The 23,917-nt window shown below is 34.1% G+C and overlaps 1 protein-coding gene across 2 annotated transcripts in view; it reads left to right on the forward strand.

The window, feature by feature from the left end:
- Nucleotides 1-1,263: 1,263 nt before the first annotated feature.
- LOC105227819 (sal-like protein 3) overlaps nucleotides 1,264-23,917 on the forward strand; it is a 50,341-nt gene continuing 27,687 nt past the window's right edge. For both annotated transcript variants that reach the window (XM_049453666.1, XM_049453677.1), the window contains exon 1: nucleotides 1,264-1,766. The gene's annotated coding sequence lies outside the window, so the exon portion shown is untranslated. The remainder of the gene's footprint in view (nucleotides 1,767-23,917) is intronic.

The raw sequence follows: 23,917 nt of genomic DNA on the forward strand, positions 1-23,917 counted from the left end.
TGCGTTTGTGTGTGTGTGTAAATGATAGTGCGTGCGCCTAATGAGGCAGTTAAAAAAGTAAAAATTGTACAGAAGCAATAACAAGAACAACAACTGCAGTAATAATGTTAACAACAACAACAACAAAAAATATGAATGTTAACAATAATAATTGTAATAGCAATGACAACAATCATTTTTAAGACAACAACAATAATTTTTAGAACAACAACAACAAAATTTGGTCTTTTTAATAAAGCTAATCATCAGCATCAAACACAAATCATCATTTCTCGCTTCTTATAATAGCGCGTACACCTTTCTCGAAGCGTGTGATTGTGTAATAATTTGTTTTTGTTATTTGTTTCTGCATTAAATCTAAGAATGACAGATACATACATTGTTGTAAATAGGTTTACGACGGTACTTAAAGGTTGTAATGAATTTTTTTGTTACAAAAATAAAAAAAACAAGAAAAAACGTTGATTTCGGTAGCAATTAGTATTAAGCCTTTCACAAAAAAAATAAGTAACTTGATTTTAAACGATCAATTTGTATGGGGGCTATATGCTATAGTGATCCGATCTGAACAATTTCTTCGGATATTGCAGTCTTACTTCAGGTAATAATCTGTCCAAATTTTCGTGATGCTAACTCGTCACCTTAAGAAGTTTTTCATACATAGACTTGATTTTGGTCGATTAATTTGTATGGCAGCTATGTGCTATAGTGGTCCGATCTGAAAAATTTCCTCAGCTATTGTAGCCTTACCTTGAGTAATAATTTTTTCGAAATTTTTGTGAAGATATCTCGTCAGCTTAAAAAGTTTTCCATATAAAGACCTGATTTTGATTGATCAATTTGTATGGCGGCTATATGCTATAGTGATCTGATAACGAAGATTTCGACAAATGAGCAGCTTTATCGGCAGAAAAGTACGTGTACAAAATTTTAGATCTATAGTTCTAAAACTGATTGACTAGCTGAGGTACAGAAAGGCGGATTCAGCTCGCCACGCTAATCATTTATATACATACATACTTATGTACATATAATTAATAGGATATCCAAACTTTAATTCTGGATTCGTGATAAGCTTATAGTATATTAGGTATAAATATTTGTAAAAAAACAATAACAAGAACAACAATTAAAACGACTTTTCCGGTATATAAGTATATAATATACAGATTTCTAAAGACAATATTAATTGCAGTAGAATTTATATTTATATATATATTTACATGTAAAATAATTATTAATAATAATATCAATACAAATTTGCCAAAAAGGTCAAAAACAACAACAAAATGTGCAAATATTCAACCAGTTAAAATTTTTAACACATTCTAATCAAAATAAGCGACGCCTTACAACAAAAAAGCAAGATAAGACAACAACAACAAAAATCGATAATTAAATATAAACCAATAGCAACAAAAAATCGACAAGAAAAAATAAACCAACAACAACAAAAAAATAATTAGATCAACAATGACAAAAAATTAATAAGAAAAGCAAAAAAAAAAATAAATCAACAAAACAACAACAACAGAAAAAACAACAACATAAAATAGCCAACAACAACAGCAAGAACAAATCAACTTGATGCAGCCAGAAAAAACCACATTCATCCACTGCTGCGCCATTTGATTGCTTGGCATTCTGTTGCAACTATCCAACTCGCTTGCCACAATGCCGTCGGCTTTGCAACATATCAACTGAGCGCGTCAAACGGATACCAGTTTCGCTGCTGCACGCTCTGCCGGTGATTAATTGCGACTGAGGTGAGTTGATGAAAAGTGACAATTGTAAATGCAAGCAAACACAAACACACATACACAAATAGACATACATAATATGTATTACATATGTATCTACATAGAAGCGAGTGTTACTAGCATAGCGGCTAACGAGTTTAAGAACTTCAAATGAAATGCGTCACTGAAATGTTGTCAACAACATATTTGCTGATATTAGCGGAATTGCGTTTGTTGCATGCACAAATTAACTGTAATGAAATTATTGGATAAGAAGTGTGTGCAATTTTTAAAAGTAATTAGCATTGAAAAATGTGGCACATTAGGTGATAATAGCTACAAAAACAATAAAAAACGTTAACTCGATTGCAGCGAAGCAATAATACAAAATTTGCTCAAAAATTGCTCACAATAACTTAGTTTTGATCGCACAATTTGTATGACAACTATATCTTATAGTCACTTGATCTGAACAATTTCTTCTGAGATTACATTATAGCCTTAGATAAAAATGTATGCGAAATTTGGAAATTTCGCCATTGTCTTAGGAAATAATTCCGGCGAAATTTCTTTTAGATATCTCTTCAAATAAAAAAGGTTTTGATACAAGGACTTCATTTGTATTAATCAGTCAATATGGCAGCTATAGCTTATAACAATTTATTCGGATATAATATTATTGCTTTAGATAAAAATGCACAAAAAATTTCGTGAAAATATCTAGTCAAATGAAAAAGTTTTCCATATAAGCACTTGCTTCCGATCGTTCAGTTTGTACGGCAGCTTTAAGTTATAGCGAGTCGATCTAAACAATTTCTTGAAATATTGCTCCATACTTTATAGTAATAACTCGTGCCAAATTTCATGAAGATATGTCTTCAAATGGAAAAGTTGTCTTCAGTTGTCCGATATCGGTCATTATGACAAAAGTGGAGCTTCTTGAAAAGAAAAGGGACTTCTGCAAAATTTTAGATAGATATCTCAAAACCTTATTAGAATTAATTATTTCTCAAACTTCACCTCATGGTACCCCAGAAAGGAGCAAGAAAAGGGATACTATAGATAAATATAGATCCTCCACTATTATTCTGCAAATATTATGGACTTCTGAAAGTAGATTACCCAATAATGGCATAGATATATGAATCAGAGCTTGCTATATGCAACCGATGGCAATTCTGCTAATTTAAGTGGTTAAGTCCGTCATTTTTTTTCGCTATTTTTAGGCCTCATAAAAGTTCAATAAGCAAAAAAAGTTGTTTGAAATACCTGGACTGGCTTTTAATATTAGTTTATTGTTTACTATTTGAGGCCACTTAAATGTCCTGTAAGTGAAGAGTTTTACCATTTTTGTAAATCTCTAGACTGGCACCTAATATCTTAATAACTCTGACTCCATCTTCTCAGAAATCCCTCGAAATTTCATCAATACTTCCAATATTTCCCGGCTGAGTAACATAAACTTAGAGGATATAAAATTGGGAATCCTAGTCAGCAAAGTTGCACACTTTTCGGTCGCTCGAAATTCTTATTTTCAGCGAATCTTAGTTGCCTCTTAGAACAGCCTTACATATCCTACATATAAAGTTGTATACATATATTAACATTATACTTAAATATAACAGAAAATCTTATTTCGCGTATTCTGCTGGTAAAATTTCAATCCAGTGAGAGCATTAAAATATCGATTGTTTTCATAAAATTGTTTCTCGAGTTCATTATATACTACTGATGGTTAAACAATTCCTTAAGGCGTAGTAACTGACGTTCAGGCAGAAAACCACCTATACGAACTCCACAAACTCTACATAAAAATGAAAATTTTCGATTGCTAAAGTATGATGCAGTTATATACTTTCTTTTATATCGAGGTACACTCTTATATAATAAAAACGATATTGTTTTTCGTATTCTGCAGGTAAGATTTCAGTCCTATGTGAGCATCAACATTAAATTTCTTCATAGAATTGTTTATCGAGTTAATTTTCTGTTCCTGATAGGTAAAGAACTCCTTCAGGGACAGTAAGTGGCTTTCAGGCAGAAAACCACCTATACAAACTCCAGATACTCTCTATAAAAATACAAGTTTTTATTTGTTAAAGCATTATATAGTTATACATTTTCTTTTATATCGGGGTACATGCTTTTAAAATGAAGTCAATTGATTCAAACGATGGCTTTAAATGTTACCCAACGTATCGTATGTTATACAGAACAACTTCTAAGCATATACTTTTTATGCTCTCAACTGGTTTCACTTAACTTTAAATTTCTCCACGAAATTTGGAATTGATTATTGCCCAAAACAATGCTATAATTTCCGAACATGTCGTTCAAATTGGGCTACGATACAAACTCACTGATCACCATAAATATACATATTTGTATATCTACACTTTTTTGCTATAATTTTAACAGACCCTGCGGCATCACTGTAGATACTTCCTCCAGTGTATCATACTTTAGGGATCTCAGATGCTTATAGCATGGTCTTGCCGATGCGGGACAAGTTCTCAAGAGATGATTCATTGTTTCCCTAGTACCTTGCTCTAGACATTTCCTGTAGTCTTCTCGATCTATCAGCCCCATTCTGCGGACGTGTGTTGCCACCAGTTAGTAAACGGGCGGAGCTAATCGATTTATTCGTCGATCTATTTTCTCTATCTTTTCTCAGGCCTCTAGAGAATGCTCACTGGGAAAAAAATTTTCTTCGAATAAAGAGGTGATCGCTGAAACTGAGGTCTAACCAAATAAAATCCAAATTCTTTAAAGAGAAAAATTATCGAAGCTATGAAAACTCTGCCAATAGTCTCGAAACTGGTATAAATCCCCTTTTTAATGCACCTTCCAACAATAAACAGTTAATTTCTCATAAAAATCGAAAGTGTAATTCAAACTTTATTCCACAACATTACAACTTAAAAATGTACAGAAAATATATCTAAATATGCAAATTTACTTATACTATATGCATACATACATATTCATGTAGATATGTATTCCTGCTTGCTGCTACTCATATTATGCAACGGACAAGGAAGAAGGCGCTTCGACGAGTGACGACTGTGTACAACAAAATTGACAACACCAATTTTTGACACACGATTATATATGAAACAACAAATGCGCCAAGCAAACATATGCACACACACACACACATACATTGATATGCATATACATAAGCCAACGCGCTCATAAACGCTCTGAGGCGGCTGACGATTGCCGCTTGCGTGCGAAAATTTGAAAGATACACGCGAGCTGCCAACATTGCAAATGAAATTTTGGCCACATATGCAGCACACAAAAGGAACAACAACAACAACTGCCTCTCGAATATAAGCAGACTGAGTTATAATGGTACATATGTATGTATGTATGTATCATATGTGCATGTCTTATGGCCAATTGGTGGGTACAGCGGGGTGCTACATAAAGGATGACAGGTGTCAAAGAGCTTAAATCCCCTAAAAACAAGAAAAAAAAAATGTGTCGAGAAAAATTCAAAAGGTTAATGTGGCATGGTGTATAAAATATGAATGAGTATTTATATTAATTAGTGTCAGTGCAGAATATAAAGGGTGCTACGATTAGTGAAGCAAAATAAAAATTATATGTATATGTATGTATGTGCTTTTTAATGATTTATAAAGATTTGCTAAAGTTATACAATAGCTACAGTAGAGAGGTAAAGGAAAGTAGATAACGGGAGGGTCAAATAAAATTTTAAATTTAAAAAGTCAATAAAAAAAAAACGGTTTGATATATTTCAAAGGTCTAACATTTATTTAAAAGATTGTTTTATGAAATTTATTTGTGGAAAACAATTTCGGACAAATGACCACCATGGCTGAGTTTACAGTAGCTTATCCGATCCACCCAATTTTGGAGTACTTTCTCGATGGTTTCAGGCCTTATGGCAGCTACAGCAGCTTGAATCTCGTACTTGTTTCTTGAATTGTTTCTGTATGGTTGGCATAACATTTATCTTTAACAGTTGCCCACAGAAAATAGTCCAACGGAGTTAAATCGGGGCTTCTGGAAGGCCAATTCACATCACCTCTTTTGCTGATTATGCGATTTTCGAAGATAGGGCGTAAAAGATTGAGTGAAGCGTTTGCTGTATGGCACGTAGCGCCGTCCTGCTGGAACCAAATGTTGTCAAAGTCTTCCTTTTCAATTTGCTTGAAGAAAAATTCGGTTAACATTGCGCTCGTATACATATGTTTACATATACTCGTTCATCTACATACTCGTATAGTAGATATAGTTATAGTTTTGCATATCTTGAAGACCTTAAAATCCTCCCGAACTGTTTTAACTCTCGGAACAAGATTAAAAGAAGTTGCCACATGCCTGTATTTTGTCATAGTCTATAATGCCACTTTCCCTAGATCATGGAGAGATTTAGAGACTTTGAAGACTTAAGAATCTACCGAACTAATTTAACTCAATGGAAAACGACTTAAAAGAAGTCATGTCTTTATTCTGTCATAGTCATAAATAATGCCAAGTTTATTCAAAATAAGCAATTTTCTATTTAGCAAACTTTTGAGAGTGACGAATCGAACAAACAGATAGCATAAAATATGAAATATGATTTTTTTTTAGCAAAATCAATTTATTTTATTCAAAATAGTGTCCTTCTGCTTCAATACAGCTTTTTGCACGATCCAAAAGCATGTCGAAGGGGTGTTTTAGCTCGTTGGCCGGTATGGCCGCCAGTATGCCGGTACAAGCCTTTTGAATGGCCTCTACGTCTACATAACGCTTTTCTTTCATGGGCAAATGCATTTCTCCGAAAAGGAAGAAGTCGCACAGTGCCATATCAGGTGAATACGGGGAGTTGTTAATGGCTGAAATGTGATTTTTGGTCAAATAATCGTCCTTCAAATGTTGGATTCTGAGCAATTTTCGGTCGTCAGTCAATTTATGAGGAACACACCTTTTAGTTAAAGTTGAATCTGCGAAATACTTTTGCAATATTTTAATTGATTCTGAAGCCGTGATTCCATGATTGACTCACGTCAAATATTTTCTTACTATATCATTTTTGTCGATTAGTGTTTGAAATGTTAGCCCAAGCAGGGGATATTAAACAGTTGAAATATTCCAACATTACTTTATCCTCTGGGGAATACATGGTGTATCGTTCACATTGTTTCCAAATTTTTTAGTAGCACATCCATGTTTACTTTTTCTTTCAGTAGATTTTAGTATATGACCATAAACTGGTTTCTCTAATGTATTTTTTGCAAATGAATTAAGTGCACTTTTACTTCTAATTTGAGCTTATATAGCTTTGAATTTAGATTATGTTTTCCTTGTAAGGTTTTCAAAAGAGCACTTTATTGAGCTGCATTAAAAACTAATTGTGTTTTATTATTTAAAATTAGTGTTGAAGCAAAATGAGAAAACGAGGCAGTTCCGGTTGCAAGGAAGCTAGAATACAATTCACAAATAATGAAGTTTCCATACAAGAACTTGTTTGTGGTCGTTCATATGCTATATGTTTTAGTGATCGGATCTAAACAAAATCAGATATTATAGAACTGTCTCAGACAACAATCAATATTGAATTTCGTGAAGATATCTCTTCAAGTAAGCAAGTTCTCTTTATACGAACATGATTTTGATCGTTCAGTTTCTATGGCAGCTATATGATATAGTGGTCCGATCTAAAAAATTTCTTCAGATACCTCAGTATAGCTTCGGAAAATGATTCACGTAAACTTTCGTCAATTAAAAAAGTTTTTCATACAAAGACTTAATTTAGACCGGCAAGTTTGTATGACAGCTACATAATATAGTGGTCCGATATCAGCGCTTCCGAAAAGTGAGCAGCTTCTTTTGAAGAAAAGAACGTAAAAAATGTAAAATTTCATAAAGATATCTCAAGTCATCTCGTAGAGCTGATCGGTTGTGAATGTACATACATATGTATGTATGTATATTACAGGGTCTCCAACGTTTCCTTCAGAGTATTACAAACATACGTGGTAAACTTAATATACCTTGTTCAGCATATAAATATAGTTAGAAATATGTTTTTATCCAGATTTCTATTCTTTGCTTTCTATTACTCCCATTTGCACTCAAACATACTTATGTACACATATAATCACTTCAAATTTACACGCTAACGGCATGGCGCCTAATCTTACATGCTACTTATGTACATACTTTTCTTATAGAATTTATATCAAGTTCCTTGCATCACAAAATGAACTAAAATTTATAAATATGTGTATATGTTTATGTGTAAATGCTGCGTAGTGCGCTATGAAAATATTTGTCTAAATATTTTGACAGGCCAACAAAGTGGCAACATTCATGAGCTTACACAAATAATTTTATGCATACTTATGCACAGACAAACAGACATGCATACATATTTACAAAGATATTTAAATGAAAACTTAAATAAGTATCTACTTATGCTTATGGGGTATGAACGCCGCCGAGTGTGCGACCCATATTGCACACATTGTTGTCATAGCTGTACATTTTTTGAGTAGACAATTTTTCAAAATAAAAATTATTCGTATTTTTCAATAGCAAATGTTTCATACAAACATACATACTCACACAACATGCATAAGTTTAAGTTTATGTGAGAAAAATTTGCGTTCAGTTTTAAAATTTCATTTCAAAATTTTCGAAATTCAATAAAAATAAAAAAAAATATTTAAATTAAATGTGAGAAAAAATATTTTTGTGCTGAAGAAAGTTTGTCTAAGAGACAGAATTGGATCAAATGAGGGGTAAGGGAGTAGTGCGGTAAAAACATGTGGCAGAGCAAAGAGAGGCACTAATAATATTATATAACCAAGTATTTAGAGCACAAAGAAAAGGGCTAAATGAGGCAAGTAACTGATGCCACATGCCACAAAAGCAAAAGTTGTGCGTCGCAGCTGACTATTGGATGCAACGGCATTAAGACCAACAAAATGAGTCAGCATTGCAGATTGTTGATGTTGTTGTTGGGAGCAGATCAGACAACAACTTGCCGACATGCAACAGAAGCAGTGCATTGCAGAATTATTGCAAGAACAACAACAGCAATAATACTAAAAACTTTAGCAATTACAACAAAAGCTCAGAACAATAACACAAGCTCATTACAACAACAACAAAAGAACAGACAACAACAACAGGAAGTACAACAACAATAACAACAAACCCTAAAACAAAAACAACAACAACAAAATTAAAAATCGAAACCAAAAAAATACAACAACAATAACAAAGACAACAGAACAACAACACAAGCGCATGACAACAACAACAAAATCAATAGCAAAAACAATAGAACAAACGACAAGAACAGAAGCAACAACAACACAAAGTAAAACTAAACCAACAACAGCAACAAGAAAAACAAATTTAAAACCTATAACCAACAAAACTAACAACAACAACAAAACCAAAAAAAGTAATTTCAAACAACAACAACAAATTTTAACCCATAATCAGTAAAACTAACAACAACAACAAAACCGAAAAAAGTAACAAGCACAAAAAATTACAACAACAACTCTAACTACAACAAAAAACTGTCACAACCAGAAAAATTGCCGCAAATGCAGCGCCAGCAACAATCATTTGCCGCCTGTCATAGTCAGCAGCAGCAGCAACAACAAAAACAACGAAGCCGACATCCACACACAGTCAAACTATCTCATCAAACCCCACTCTCCCAGCCAACCATCCATATGTTTGTTGTTATCGCGCCCGCTTGTCAGTTAGTCGCACGCAGTTGTTGGATCGTTCAAAGCGTTTGGACGTTGAACTGATTCGCGCGCTCATAAATTAATTGAAACAAAATGTGATCGGTGAATTTTCGAATTTTCCTTCGTTCGACTATTAATGGCTATTTACGAGCGTGCAGTTGCGAGTGTGTGTGCGTGAGAGAGTGTGTGCTTTCGCTGTGGAAGCAGCGCAGTCAAACCTATAGTCAAGCAGTCAAACAGACAGCCAAAGAGTCAAACAGACAGTCAAAAGGACGGACATTACAACGAACAGACGGACGGACGGCCAAACAGTGGTTCGTTGTGACAGTTTAAATGTTTTATTTGCTCTGTATCGTTTTAATTATTTATGTTTATTTTATTGTCTTCATTTTTTCAGCTGCAATGTCTCTTCGTCATCGCTGTTTGTTATTTGTTGTTGTCGAATACATACATATATATTATTTCCGATAGGACTTTACCATATGACAGCTTTGTGGGCAGCGTGCAGCAGACAGCCAGCCGAGCCAATGAAGAGAAACAGATTTATTTATGTATCTATTTATTAAGCGATATATTTCTGTGGAGTATTGATGTGCTGTGATTTTTCTGCTTAGACACACACACATGCCTGCAGACACATGTATAGTACATGTGTATTAACACATGTTAAGAAGAAATAGATTTGCCTGGCTGCTTTAGAGAGTCCATAAATATTTTTAGTTTCATATTTGTTGACATTTGGTTGTGGCAATTGTTCGTTATTCGTTCGTCATAACAATCAATACGGCGGTTTTGGTCTTGTTGGCGAAGTGGGAGTATACATACATACATACATATGTAGTTACTAAGTATTTATATAGGGAATACAATAATGTCTTAAAAAGAGCGGAATTTTTTGGGTTCAAAGGCATTCATATAAAATATATATGTATGAAAATTTAAAATATTTCATATAATAAAAAATATATTGATTATATAATAATTAACATAAAAAAATAATTATAAAAAAAAGAAAAAAAGCACCACAGAAAAATTAAATTAAAATTAATTAATAAAAAATTATTTAACTTATACATAAATTATTTTTTCTAAATTAATTAAAGTTAAAGGTAATTAAAAAGTAATAATTTCCACTGCATCGAGCTACAATTTTTGTACCTTTTACAAAGGAATTTCATAAGGAAATAAAAAAATATAAAATGGTATTAAATAGTTATATTAATTAATATATTCATTATATAATAATTATTATATATAGTAAAATTAAAAAAATTTAATTAATAAAAAATTATTAATATTAAGTAAAATCAATGGTAATTAAAAATCAAGAAAGGAAGTGCTAAGTTCAGGTGTCACCGAACATTTTATACTCTCGCATGATAAAGTGATAATCGAGATTTCATTATCCGTCATTTACATATTTTTTTTATTTTGCTGTAAAATTAATTAGAATTAAATTCTAAGAGATTTGCCGATATTTTCGGTGAAAAATTAGGTTAGGTTAGGTTAGGCACTGAGTTCTTCGTGTTCGATATCAGGGACCTTGAAAAGTTATAGTCCGATCACTACCATTTTTCCACAAGGGATACCCCAGCTCAAATACCGTATTTGTGCAAAGCTTTATTCCGCTATCATCATTGGTTCCTAATGTATATAACGGGTGATTTTTTTGAGGTTAGGATTTTCATGCATTAGTATTTGACAGATCACGTGGGATTTCAGACATGGTGTCAAAGAGAAAGATGCTCAGTATGCTTTGACATTTCATCATGAATAGACTTACTAACGAGCAACGCTTGCAAATCATTGAATTTTATTACCAAAATCAGTGTTCGGTTCGAAATGTGTTTTATCGACAAATTTTGTTCAGCGATGAGGCTCATTTCTGGTTGAATGGCTACGTAAATAAGCAAAATTGCCGCATTTGGGGTGAAGAGCAACCAGAAGCCGTTCAAGAACTGCCCATGCATCCCGAAAAATGCATTGTTTGGTGTGGTTTGTACGCTGGTGGAATCATTGGACCGTATTTTTTCAAAGATGCTGTTGGACGCAACGTTACGGTGAATGGCGATCGCTATCGTTCGATGCTAACAAACTTTTTGTTGCCAAAAATGGAAGAACTGAACTTGGTTGACATGTGGTTTCAACAAGATGGCGCTACATGCCACACAGCTCGCGATTCTATGGCCATTTTGAGGGAAAACTTCGGACAACAATTCATCTCAAGAAATGGACCCGTAAGTTGGCCACCAAGATCATGCGATTTAACGCCTTTAGACTATTTTTTGTGGGGCTACGTCAAGTCTAAAGTCTACAGAAATAAGCCAGCAACTATTCCAGCTTTGGAAGACAACATTTCCGAAGAAATTCGGGCTATTCCGGCCGAAATGCTCGAAAAAGTTGCCCAAAATTGGACTTTCTGAATGGACCACCTAAGACGCAGCCGCGGTCAACATTTAAATGAAATTATCTTCAAAAAGTAAATGTCATGAACCAATCTAACGTTTCAAATAAAGAACCGATGAGATTTTGCAAATTTTATGCGTTTTTTTAAAAAAGTTATCAAGCTCTTAAAAATCACCTGGTATTATACAGAGAAGGGATCAGATGGAATTCCAAATAGCGTTATATTGGAAGAAGGCGTGGTTGTAAACCGATTTCACCCATATTTGGTATATGTCATCAGGATGTTAAGAAAATATTATGTACCGAATTTCATTGAAATCGGTTTAGTAGTTCCTGAGATATGGTTTTTGGTCAATAAGTAGGCGGCGCCACGCCCATTTTCAATTTTTAAAAAAAGTTTGGGTGCAGCTTTCTTCTGCCATTTCTTCTGAAAAATTTAGTGTTTCTGACGCTTTTTGTTAGTCGGTTAACGCACTTTTAGTGATTTTCAACATAACCTTTGTATGGGAGGTGGGCGTGGTTATTATCCGATTTCTTCCATTTTTGAACTATGTATGGAAATGCCTGAAGGAAATGACTCTATAGAGTTTGGTTGAAATAGCTATAGTAGTTTCCGAGATACGTACAAAAAACTTAGTAGGGGGCGGGGCCACGCCTACTTTTCCAAAAAAATTACGTCCAAATATGCTCCTCCCTAATGCGATCCTCTGTGCCAAATTCCACTTTAATATCTTTATTTATGGCTTAGTTATGACACTTTATAGGTTTTTGGTTTTCGACATTTTGTAGGCGTGGCAGTGGGCCGATTTTGCCCATCTTCGAACTTACTTCTTATGGAGCCAAGAAATATGTGTACCAAGTTTCATCATGATATCTCAATTTTTACTCAACGGACGGACAGACAGACATCCGATTTCACCTCTATTCCTCACCCTGATTACTTTGGTATATATAACCCTATATCAGACTCTTTCAGTTTTAGGACTTACAAACAACCGTTATGTGAAAAAACTATAAACAAAAACAAAAAACAATTATTTTGTACCTTTGACAGAGGTATGGAAGCTACATATATGTATGTTATAGTGGTCCGATCGAAACAATTTGTTCTGTGATTGAAGAATAGTCTAGGACAATTATTAAATAGTTATATTAATTAATATATTCATTATATAATAATTATTATATATAGTAAAATTAAAAAAATTTAATTAAAATTAATTAATAAAAAAATTATGAATATTAAGTAAAATCCGAAATTAAGTAAAATTAAAGGTAATTAAAAAATAAACAAAAAACATAATAATTTCGACACATAATGAAATTCTGAAAGCTGTTCTAAAGATAATTAGTCACGAGGTTGATGACGATTTTTGCAATTTTTCTTTCTTTGAGTACAGAAACAAAGTTCTGCCGTTGACCGAATAACAACAATAAAGTGAATTCAAGTGGTTTATTTTTAGTTTATTATACTAATATATTTATACCAGTTTAATTATACCACTTTTTTCAGTGGTCCGCTCTCCACCATATCAAAAGTTTAAATACAATAAAGTGGCCCATCTTTATTTTATTATACCAATCTATTTATACCAGTTTAATTATACCAGTTTTTCAATTTGCCGCTTTTCAAGTAAAGGTTCGAGTACAATTAGGTGTCGCATTACTAGTTTATAATTCCAAAATATATTTATACCAGTTTAATTATACAAGTTTTTTAATTCACCGGTTTTCATGGTTTTAAGAGTTCAAATAAAATGAAGTGGTCCATGTTTATTCTATTATACCAATATATTTATACCAGTTTAATTTTATCAGTTTTTTCAATTTACCGTTTCCAAGGTTTCAAAAGTCCAAATGCAATAGTCCATCTAACATATTTCCATAACAAAGCATTTAAAATGAAGTCGGTTGAAGAAAATCGAACCAAGAAGAAAGTTTAGTAACTTTCACGATAATACTCATTCCGAAAGTGCCCAGTATCTGGTAATAAATCCCATAAATAAATTTTTTATAAAGTAAAATACGATGTTTTTTTTTAATACATAATTTAAAATTGAACGCATTATTTTTGTTTAGAGTTCTAGCAGGGTTTCGATGAAGCCAAGCCCAAAAATTTGATATTGAGACGGGGTTTTCGGCTAAGAAGCTGAAATCTGACTAAATTGTGGAATTTTTTATAGATTTTTTTATACAAGATGTGATAAATACGCTTAATATTAAATTAGAGTATCGAAGCTAAACTACGTTTAAACCCTAACTTGAAGGGTAGACTGGAGTAAGCTCCTAGGTAGACAATGGAAGCCATTTAATTCTGAAAAAATTGAGAAATAGTCATTATTTACTACTTAACTATGTTTGAGCGCTGAACTACTAACCACTTCATTGATTTTTAATAGAAAAACTTTTGTATAAAAACTCCTTAAAAGTACACAGCTTTCTACGTCACAAGTTACTTTTATTCACATGGGCGCTCATTGAAGTTGGCTGCATTTAGCATTTTATATAGTCGGCGCTCATAAATCTGCACGTAGTACCGCCCGCCAAAGTGACAAACAGCCATAAGTGCACATAAAGCGTATGTGTGTGTGCGCCGTAAGGGCCCAACACATTCAAGTAACCGGAAAGATAAGAAAGAGAAAAAACTATACAATATAAATCTGTATATAGCAGCTATTTATATGGAAAAAATTAAATGTTGTAAGAAAATAGCGTCAACGTGCTACAAAATGACGGCAGGCAATTTATGAAGCGAAGCGTCGTCGGCAGCACAAGAGACTCGGCATCTCGCAGTTAAACGAGAAAACTTTTATGAGTGGCTTTTGTATAATTTTCATATAATTTTTGCAAAACAGACGCGGAGACTTAAAGGAAATATGAAAAAAGTTGTTGTAAAATGAGACAATGAGACGGATATGACTGTGTGTGGAAGTATATAGCAGCATATAGGTATATATGTATATATAATGTATGTAAATGTGTACTTGGCAGAGCGGTGAAATGAATAGGAACAATGCTTGGTGTCTACACGTTTAGGCGCCACTTAAAGCAGTCACTGGGAATGAGCCATAATGGACAATGGCCGTAGCCATGCGCAGGAATATGAAAATACGAGTATGAAAAGGGAAAACAAGTGGTCTCCTAGTTATGTGAATACTACTTAATATGTACATATGTATATGCTAATAGCGTAATATATAGCCAGGAGGCACGCAAACATACATACATATGTATGTACTTGTATAAAGGTATACAAAATTCATAAATACAGTTTACTTGTAAAAATGTTAGTGAGCCTGAAGCAAAATTAACACCGATTCGAAAATATTGGAAAATAATCGGCAAGGTATGCACGCCTTCTGAATATTGACGTTCATTACATAATGAAGTTTGGAAAGTTTTTCTAAAGATATTTGGTCAAAAGGGCCTGGTGATGATTTTTGCAACTTCTTTTACGTTATCTGAGCCCAGAAACAAAGTAGTTTTAAGTGGTTCATTTTTATTTTATTATACATATCTATACCAGTTTAATTATACCAGTTTTTCAATTCGCTCCGTTCCATGATTGCAAAGAATCAAATATAAAAAGTTGTCCATCATTATTTTATTGTACTAATGTATTTATACCAATTTAATTATACCAGTTTACGCCGCTTTCTATGATGCCAATGGTTCAAACACAATGAAGTGGCTCATCTTTAATTGATTATACCAATATTTGTATACCAGTTTAATTATACCAGTTTTTCAATCTTACGTTTTCAAGCTTGAAAGGGTCCAAGTACCATAATGTGGTTCATCTTCAATTCATTATACCAATATTTTTATGGGTGGTATTTAACATAAATGAAAAGAAAAGTATATGGAAGAAATATATTGAAAACGTTTTTTTCGGATGACAGTAGATCAAACCAGAACCTTCATCTCCATCACAGACCAACTGGCAATTATATTACGAAAAGGCGAAATAGAGAGAGCTATACAATCAATGAAAAATTACAAAGCAACAGGTCCGGATGAGGTTCCAGCTGAATTTTTAAAGTTAATAAATGAAAAAAATATGATGCTCTTAGTAAAGCTTTTTAACCAAGTTTATGACAATGGCCAATATCCAAAAAACTGGTTAAAATCAACATTCATACCACTACCTAAGAAAAATAATGCGAAACATTGTAATGAGTACAGACTAATTAGTCTAATGTCACATGCTCTCAAGATATTTCTAAGAGTCATTCACGCCAGAATATATAAGAAATGTGAAGAGTCAATGGGCAAGACGCAATTTTGGGCTTCAGAGAAGGTCTTGGAACACGCGAGGCATTGTTCTGTATACAAGTTTTGGTTCAAAACTGTAAAGATGTCCAAAAAGATGTATTTTTATGCTTTATTGATTATGAGAAAGCTTTCGACACCATTAAACACGATAAACTTATGGAAATTCTTTATTCTATGGGAATAGATGACAAAGAGATTCGTTGCATAAGAAATCTTTATTGGCAACAAACTGCCCATGTAAGCATCAATGGTGATATAACCGAAGAAATATCTATTTCACGAGGTGTAAGACAAGGATGCATTCTGTCACCCTTGTTATTTAACATATATTCGGAGTAATATTTCAAGAATCGGTAAGCAGTATTGATGAAGGTGTAAAAGTGAATGGTATTTTCATAAATAATATACGCTATGCAGATGACACAACACTTATAGCCGATAGCTTGATGGGATTACAAGAACTTGTAAACCGAGTTAACTTACGTAGTGACGAATATGGCCTACGCATTAACATAAACAAGACGAAGTATATGATTATTAGTAGGAAAAACATATACAATGACACACACCTCATGGATTAATAATAGTCCCATAGAAAGAGTCAAAAATTTCAAGTACCTTGGTTTGTCAGATCAATGAAAGTTGGGATTGTTCAAAAGAAATAAAATGTCGTATCGAAATTGCTCGCACAAACTTTTCTCAAATACAAAAATATATTATGTAGCCATGACCTCACCATCACAACCAAAATACGTTTTTTAAAATGCTATGTTTGGTCAGTGCTTCTCTATGCGATGGAAACGTGGACTCTAAAATCACAGATATGAACAAGCTAGAGTCCTTCGAGCTATGGCTTATTAGAAGAATCCTAAAAATTCCATGGACAGATAGAGCTACAAACAGTGAAGTCTTGAGAAGAGTGAACCGCAATAGAGAGTTGTTAAAGACTATAAAACAAAGAAAAGCAGCCTACCTAGGACATATTATGAGGCACTCTAAGTATGAGCTTCTACAAATAATTATCCAAGGAAAAATTGAAGGAAAGCGGGGTATTGGCCGTAAACAACTTTCGTGGCTTCGAAACATTCGACAATGGACAGGAATCCAGAACGTGGGCAACCTTATAGATGTGGCGAGAGATAGAGAGAAATATGCTGCGATAATTCAAAATCTGTGATTTTTTTTTTTTTTTATTTTTATTGTGTTTTTTTATATACAATAGATATATTTAACATGTAAACATTACATTATTATATTATTATTAAGTTTATTAATATTGTACATATTATTAATTGTTATATGATCACCAATATTCGAATACGAATTGGCAAATAAAGAAGAATATTTTTTTATACCAGTTTAATTACAACTGGTTTTTCAATGCAACGCTTTCCAAGGTTCCGCTAACCCAGAAATCAAGTTATCCACTTGAATTGAAAACAGAACAAAAACAATAAAGTAGTTTAAAGTTGTCCATATTTATTTCATTATACTAGTATAATATATTTATATCAATTAAATTATACCAGTTATTATTTCAATTCGTCGCTGTCAAAGGTTTTGCTAATCAAAAACTGCTTCTATGAAGTTCTTCATCAATCTGTCATCATCTATCGCTTTCTTTTCTAACTCCTGTTGATTATACCAAATAAATTATAGTTATACCAAGTCTTTGTTTGATCGCACCTGTACAAGAAATTGCGAATTAAAGCCTACCTTATCAAATACTGTGCCTACAAAGTTTCCTTTCTTTCCATCTTCTGGATACCCTTGTTATTCAAACTCTAGTTAATTATATTATACAAATATACATGGCTTACAAACTGTGCTGTAGGAATCAAATGCTTGAAATATTTTTCATTTGATGAGATATCTTCTAGAATTTGGCAAGGGTTGTTGTCTAAGACAATGCTGCAATCTTCGAAGAAAGTGTACCGATCGGATGACTATGCCAAAAAGCTGCAACAAAAAACTGACCTTTCAAAGTCAAGTTCTTGTTAGGAATATTTTGAATATGTGAAGCGTATTATAGCTTCAGTGCAATCGAAGTTAACGTTTTTCTATTCGTCTATACCGTTATGATATACTTATTTCTTTTGATATCCTTTCAATATTTTTTGCTTAAAAAATGTCATTGTTTGTCCCTGTGCAAATGCTGAAGTTATTTGTAAGCATACTTTTGTTATTGTTGCTGATGTGCACTCATGCCCCGCTTGGCCATTATAGCAGCTATCGTTGAGCTTTTTTTTACAATTTAGTTCTTAAAGTTTTTTCTTAAGTTCTCCACGTTTTTGCTTCTATGAATTCCATTGTTGATCGCCTACCATTTTGCATATGAGTCTGCATGAATGAACATAAATATGTATGTATGTACGTATAAGAGTGTACATAAATATATACATAACTACATAGCGCCGATCTCGTGTAATTTTGCTTTTATTTATGATAGCAGCGGTGCACAATGTTTTTGCACACACTGTCCGCTGCTCCTTTTGTTCTCATTTGCTTATGTGCTTATCTTTTGCCGTTTAATTTTCTTACTTTTTGTTGTTGCATTTTGTACGCCATTGTTTTTGCACAATGTTGCCATTTTTGCTGTTGTTGTTGCTCATTTATGTTTGTGGCTTTGTGCGGCAGTTTGTCTGCCCCACAAAGTATTATGTTAACTTGGTGGCCATTGCAAACAATTAAAATCATATGAAATGTATATAAATTATTCAGGCCTTAATCTTAAGTGGACAATCTATGCAAAATTCGAACATGTGTATGTATACGTACATACGTCCACATATATACTATGTTTGTTACATACATACACATGTTTATATGTAAATATCGATAAAAATATATTTTACCCCACATAATTTCTTTCTGAGGTCGAATCAGACACATGAATACAATCATACATATATATACAATATATACAATATATACAATGCCTTAGGGTTCACCAGTGACGTAGATAAGGGTACAAATTTACATGTAGAAATTTTAACTGGTCACTAAACAGCCAATTTAAATTTCTATGCAACTTAAAGAAGTCGATACAGTTTGAGAAAGCTGTAGATTATTTCAAAATATATGTATGTATGTATATTTGTATAAATACTTATTAGTCTAAAATTATCTGATAATAAAATAATTTCTACTAGTTTAATAAAAACAAACTTAGACTACTACTCCAAACAATGTTTTCTGTTTTCAGCGCTTATTCAGCTGTGGAAAATGAGTGCTGAATAAAGCGCTAAATGCACACCGCAGCCAAAAGGCTTACTATAGTACTTAAGCTGCCACCCCATATCAAGTTTTCTATTTTCGGCGCTTATTCAGCTTGGGAAAATGATTGCTGAATAAAACACTGAATGCACAACGCACCCGAAAAGCTTGCATAGTACTTAGACTGCAACTCTACATCATGTTTTCCACTTCTAGCGCTTATTCAGCTTAAGAAAATGACTGCTGTATAAAGCGCTGCATGCACAACGCAGCCAAACAGTTTACTATGGTACTTAGACTAACACTCCGAGCCAAGTTTTCCACTTTCAGCTCCTATTCAGCTAAGGAAAATGCCGCTGAATAAAGCGCTGGATGCCTAACGCAGTCGGAAAGCTTGCTATAGAACTTAGACTGCAACTTTAATCGAAATTTTCTGTTTTCAGCGCTTATTCAGCTTAGAAAAATGACTGCTGAATAAAGTGCTGAGTGCCTAACGCAGCCAAAAGCTTGCTATAGTACTTAAACTGTAAATCCATATCAAGTTTCAGCGCTTATTCAGCTTTGGAAAATGAATGCTGAATAAAGCGCTGAATGCAAACGCAGTCGGAAAGCTTGTTATGGTACTTAGACTAGAAGTTGCTTAAGAGGGCTAGTGATCCAGAAGAGACTCAAAGATCTCCGCAAATCCGCCTGACCTTGCATCATCGGACTATCATTTGTTTCGGTCAATAAAAAAAGTTGAAGTTTGATTAGAAATACGAAAAGACTTTTTCGACTATCCTTCATATATTCTAAAGGGTCTCCGACGTTTTGTTTTAATACAACCCATTCAGAGTATAATTAGAAAATTTTGTATTGAGTTCAAGAAACCACTCACCTTACATCGTCTAACTATATGAAAAAGCATTGCGAACCTGAAAAGAAAAACGAAAATAAATTAATTACTAAATAAAACGGATTTGAATTGAATCGAAAAATAATACGAGAATATCAAATATCAAATTCGTAGAATATCAAATTTTAAATTTTTATTATTTTAAATAATTGCACTTTTTGATAATTTTTTTTTATAAAAAAATAGCTGCTATCAAAAATCGCGCCGCAAAGCCGCAACGCCGCTTAACACTCATCTACGCCATTAATCTCAACCAACTTGAGTGACTTCCAATCTACTCCACAAACAACGCCAAGCACACCCACCACGTTCGGCCATTCAATCATGCCGCCAGTACATTTATTCATTGATGAAAATTTCATGCAACAATATTGTTGCTACACTTCATTCATGAATTTCGTAAGCAAACAGTATACGCAAGAATGCAACATTATTATAACAACAACAACAAGGTAAGACAAGCCAAGAAAGAGTTCTACAAACACATACGCCTAGACAGGCCTTTTAAAAAGTAATAAATCTCCAATACAGTCCGGTGTTGAATGCAAGTGTAAATTGTTTTGGAGCAAAAATTGAACGCCAGCCAGACGACGGCAGACGGCAGACAGGCGGCTGGCTCGCAAGTGTAACAAAACAACAAAAAACGCTCGAAAAAAAGGAAATTACAAATATAATACAATAATAAATACATGCAGACGAAGTCGCTTGCAGCCAAAGAGTTATATGCTGGAAATATTAAAAATCAGGAAGTGTGAATTGGCTGTCGACAAACACTAATACAGCCAAACGATCGCTGCGTTCATAAAACAACGAATTAATTTACGTCCAACTGCCAATTCAGGCAACTGACGTGTGCGCCACACGCACACACACACCCGCACTCATGCTTACTCCCACCTACAGTTATGCATGTGTTGTAGCAATGAACTCTCATGCAGCAGGTGTGGTGAAGGCGGCGCTCATAGCACCCACACATTGTTTTTGGATGCGCCTCCAATCGGAAGATTAATTGGAAAAGAAAACATCGCCATCAATCAATCATTAAAATTGCATCGATTTTTGATCAATATCCGCGTTGAACGAAAATGAGTCGAAACGCGGCGGTCTGGTAGGAATAGTTTCGATATTTTGTTTTGGAAAATGATACTTTAAAATTTTCTTATTTTTCCGAAAATTTTTGTGAGAGAGAAAGTAGTAAGATATTTTTCTATAAAGCATAATAGGTAATATCTATAATAATATGGAAGCAGACTGTCTAAAAGTTCTCAAGAGTCAGTTTAGAAACTCTTCTCTGTAGTTGCCATATATGGCTCAAAATGCGATTGGATGAAAGGGTTCAAGCTGAAGTCGTTTACTCAATCTCTCTTCTCCACAAATAAGTTTGTTGCTGTAGCGGCAGAAAACATTCTTGAAGTAATTTCGAAGAATGGTGCCGAGTTCACAGTCCTTGGCTGGATAAAAATCCAGGTCCGTTCCGTTCCGGTTACTTAGGCAACGACAAAACAAAAGAAGTTTCTTCAAATCTGCTGTCGATGTAACGGTCTCCCATTTTGTAACGTTTCAGCTCTGTAAGTCTCCTGAGTCATATGACGGTTTTAGAACTAAAATCATTTCGTTTCATTTCATTTAGGTTAGGTTAGGTTAGGTTAGGTCGTACGAAGTAATTCGAAATCAATGGATTTCGCTTGGACTAAGCTTTGTTCTTGTGTTATCCAAAAACTCCTAAAAGTGCATCACTTCATAGATCGACGAAGCGTTTTGAGCTTAACATGAAATTATTAAGGCGATTATTAACAATCCGAGCCACTTTACTAGGTTCAACTGTTACCGAGATATTTCAACTTGAGTCAGAGGAATTTCGGAATCGCACAAATTCTCATTGATGACTGAAGTTTCATAGGCTCAGTCAACCGACTCGCTTCCCACCGGATGAAATTGGCTAACAAGCTCATTCCAGCGTCTCCTTGTGAACGGAGTCGACAGCTCAAAGCCAATTTAGCTGCTCGGCTATCAGAGTAAATACACACCCCTCTAAAAGTGAAAGCACTTCGACGCAATATATCTTTCGTTACCTTGATGGCGGTCACCTCTACTTGAAAGACCCTACAGTGGTTTGGCAGGCTATCACTTCTGCTTGAAAACACTACAGTGGACTGGTAGTCTGAAACCAGAGGTGATGGAGAGCTCTCGACAGAAGACTCCACTTCCTACCGTCTCTCTTAACTTCGATTCATCCATGTGGAAGCTCACTGCATCTCTTCTCTCACGGCTGCGTCCCGCCTAAAAAAAAATTGCGTGTGTGATCAGGGATGGAACTGCCGGTTCCGTAATGCAGTGGTTTAGATTATGAGGAGTGGATCGAAGAACTGGAGAATTGCAATATCCTCTGCCTTATAAACACAGAAAGTATAGTTTTCCGAGAGCCCTCCACCAGACAACGATCCCGAAAAACATTATTGGCTTAACTATAGTTTCACAAAGCCAAACCACCATCATATTGCAAACTTCGGTTTAAAGACTCAAAACATAGAAAGAAATACTTTGCTAACTTTCAAATAGATCAGTATCGAAGATTTTCTTTTACAATAAAAGCAAAACAGTATACATATGATATTTCAAATCTAAAAGAGATAAGGGTAATGGTATCTATTGAGCAAAAAGTGGTTGCTAGCACCCTAAAATAACTGAATTTATTATTTAGAAAGTTTTTCTTACCAATTTAAGGATCTTCGTTATTGGCTGGAAAGAGAGACAAAGTGGAAATGTCGAAAGCTCAAGAAGTGAAATCTTAAAGAAAAGTATCTGAGTTTCGCTAAAATTCAGACTAATAGACAATATATTTTCAGACTGGGTCCAGCCCGTGTGATTTTGTGTGAGATGAAATTGCCAAAAAAAAAACCAAACCGACCACCAATTATTCGGGTTCGACCTAAAACTTTTTCTGTGCTGTGGGTCGAGTACTCAGCTGCAGTGCGATCTTACACTGAACTGAATTTTCAATTCTACCACTTTGAAACCACAGCTGGCACCTCAAAGGGCCAAACCCAATGAGCAGTTTGGACCGAGCTCTAAGAACTAATCAGATTTGACTCGCCGGTCAGACCTTGTAAATTTTGCTACCAGTTGAGGCAAGCCAAATAACAGAGACAGTGCATATTGGACAGCGTACATACCTTAACGCGGGCAAATTCTACCCCTGCTCGCTGTGAGCAGATTGGTTCAATCCAAAGTAGTTTTATAAAGTAGTTTTATGTGAGAGACATTTCTTGGCAAATCATTAAACTACAGATAAGAAAGGCATGGATCTCGCTTAAATTAAGCCGACTTGTTCTATAGTATATTTTTTGCCTCCGCTATAATTTCCTACAGGGTCACAACACAATTTGCGAAACAGTGAGGCATTTTTTTAACAAAATTAAGTACATGCGTACATATTTTCATGGATTTGTATGTATGCAAAACCACAAGTCCATAAATCAACTATCAATTATATCGATCGTTTCAGCCATGCATCTATATATAAAGCGATCGAGGTACTTTCGAGCATACATCGCTACCTAAATACTTCGATATTTGCCGAAATAACTTTTTTAACTGAGAGCGCAGGCATAATCAACGCCGTCGGTGGCGATGGAAATTTATTCGAATTTAATTTG

The sequence above is a fragment of the Bactrocera dorsalis genome, chromosome 1 (assembly GCF_023373825.1).
Source record: "Bactrocera dorsalis isolate Fly_Bdor chromosome 1, ASM2337382v1, whole genome shotgun sequence".
Classification (NCBI taxonomy): Eukaryota; Metazoa; Arthropoda; class Insecta; order Diptera; family Tephritidae; genus Bactrocera; species Bactrocera dorsalis.